A 3110-nucleotide genomic window follows, 5' to 3' on the forward strand; every position below is an offset into this window, starting at 1 on the left:
GCTGTGGAGAAAGAGGAACATTACTTCATTGCTGGTGGGATTGCAAACTGGTACAACCACTCTGGAAAGAGTGTAAATCTTAATCATCTGATGAACTATTTTATCACTGCCACGTATTGCCAAGGATTTCCCGGAAACAAACTTATGACCCTTTTTACAAGTAAAGACGACATATATTACTGCATGGTACAAAAAAGGTTTTTCATAGTAGTTCAAATTAAAACTGAGTCATTAAAAGCAAAAGGTTTTTCATAGTAGTTCAAATTAGAACTGAGTCATTAAAAGCAAAAGGTTTTTCATAGTAGTTCAAATTAGAACTGAGTCATTAAAAGCTCTCAAGAATGAAGTCTTAATGAACAAAAGGGGTAAGGTACATTGTGTTCACTGTGGTCACAATGCCAATACACTCATTAAAAATGATATGTTTTATGCATAAAAGAAAACAAAACTAGTAACTAGAAAAAAACTGTAATATCATAGATTTTACTTTTCAGCCTTTTCTCAGCACTGCAGATTCAATCCAGGGCCCCTGTGCATTTTAGACAAGTATTCTACCACTGAACTTTGTCCAGCAATTGCTTTTAAGTTGTAAGTAGAGAATTAGGTAGAAAAATATATTAAATGAAATGTAGTACCAAAGCAAAGCAATGGTGATTTAAAATTAGAACAATTTTAATACTGAATAATTGAATTGGTAAAAATAGCAATGGGACACAATGATCCATCATTCTCAAGATAAAAACAGTTACTTCAATCATGAAGATGAAACATTCAGCTATATTTGTATAATTTAATAAAACCAACATTATTTATTTTGAGGAAAATAATCTTGATAGTAAGTTAATATTTTCAGTATATATTTTGTGGCTAAGTTTATTTGTAGCATACGATATATTATTTATTTACTTTCAAAGTATCACCAATACTAAATAAAATGAAAGATGTAACAAGGAATATAAGAAATCTTAGAACCCTGGGAAGATTAAGAAATTGAAAGGAGAAATAAATCCAAAGAGTTGCATTAGTACAGTCAAGGAGGGACAATGTTCCAAATTAGACAGATGATAGAGTTCAACAGAATAAGAACTAAGAGATAAGTACCAAGAAATTAATCCATCATCATTATATACAGAAGAAGAGAATAATTAAAGCATAGATTCTCAAAAATATAGGCACGAAGTAAAGATCTGATTCAAAATAATGACAAGACCTATGGAGAGAAAGGTGGTTTGAAATCAAATAAAGCCTATAGTAGTCTTCCCTAGAGAAGAATCTCCCACTTATCTAATATCAGGCAGCAATCTCTGATATTATATATGTGAATGTATATGTATGTATGTGCACGTGCATCACATGTACATATATGGTTTGAATATATAGTATTTATGTATTTCTGTATGTGTGTGTAAATGTGTATGTATGTGTATGTTTGTGTGTGTGTTTATGTATATGTGTGTGTGTCGAGAATTAAAGAAAAAGAGGTACATTAATGTGAGGAAGGGGAATGGGTAGGGTTAGAAGAAGAAAAGGGATGGGGAAGTGATGTAACTACATTTTGTTTCAGTTAAATTCAAATAAAGAAAAATTTCAAGTTTAAGCATGAATATGATTTCTTGGTAAACATGTTTTATTTGATTTTTTGTTTTTTTTCCTTTTCCATATAGAAAAACATGTCACCCTGGAACCACAGTCAAGATGTTAGTACTACAATGCTAGGGATTTCATCATAAATCTGATCTCTTCCTATTGATATTCCTGTGATATTAGGCAGTTACTCTATAAACAAAGAAGTTTAGCTGGTAATGTGTCTTTCAAATGCTGTTTCCCTCAAAGGACACATGGGGTAGAAAGGAAAAAAAGACTCAGAGGAGGAACTAAGGTAGCAGTGGGCAGAGGATATGGGGATACAAAGGTGAAAAACACAAAAAACACTTTGTTCAAATATGTCCTAATGTTATCTAACACATTCTATTTTTATTTGAAGAATATAAATGATTTCTAAAAACTTATGATAGACCATTACTTCTCTATACTTCACCCACTCCCTCTAAAAGACAAACTCAGTTTCTTTGTGGTGTTTAGTTCCTCTTAGAATAACAAAAATAAATTTATTGTTGATTAAAAGGCTCCTGATCCTATTTAGCTGACAGGGAAAGAATATGTTAAAGTAGAGGCTAGGAGATTCCTTTATGTCTCTCATTTCCTTAGTAGATCTGAATAGCATTTTAGAAGCCACCAAAAGAGATGAATCTTCACTGAACTGCTAAAATCCACGTTTATAGTACTGGTGATGCTTATATCAGTTCTCATTAATATGGCAACATTCGTGATTACATTCTAAAACAGATCCGGAATGTTGATTTTAGTGTTAGACTTGTGTCTTTTATTTTTTAAGATTCTTTATTTACAGTATCTCTTTTTCCAGGTTCCCATCCAAAAATAAAATAAAATAAAATAAAAAACTTCCCCCTCCTCCTGCTCACCACCCTACCCTCTCCACTTCCTGGACCTGGCATTCCCCTATACTGGGGCATAGAACCTCCACAGAGCCAAGGGCCTCTCCTCCCATTGATGACCGACTTGGCCATCCTCTGCTATACACATGCTACTGGAGCCATAGGTCCCACCATGTGTACTCTTTGGTTGGAGTTTTAGTTCCTGGGAGCTCTGAGGGTACTAGTTAGTTCATATTGTTGTTTGTCCAAAGGAGCTGCAAGTCCTTCAGCTCCATGGCTCCTTTTTCTAGCTCCTTCATTGGGGACTCTGTACTCAGTCCAATGGATGACTGTGAGTCTCTACTTCTGTTTTAGTCGGGTACTGTCAGAGCCACTCCGGAGACAGCTATATCAGGCTCTTGTCATCAAGCACTTGCTGGCATCCACAATAGTGTCTAGAATTGATGATTGAATATAGGAAGGATTCCTAGGTAGAGCAGTCTCTGGATTGTCCTTCCTTCAGTCGCTGCTCCATAGTTAGTCTCTACAAATCCTTCCATGGGTATTTTGTTCCCCTTTTAAGAAGGAACAAAGTATCCACACTTTCGTCTTCCTTCTTCTTGAGTTTCTTGTAGTTTGTGGTTTGTACTTTGTGTATTCCAATCTTCTAGGCTA

This window comes from Mastomys coucha, chromosome X, assembly GCF_008632895.1.
Source record: "Mastomys coucha isolate ucsf_1 chromosome X, UCSF_Mcou_1, whole genome shotgun sequence".
Lineage (NCBI taxonomy): Eukaryota > Metazoa > Chordata > Mammalia > Rodentia > Muridae > Mastomys > Mastomys coucha.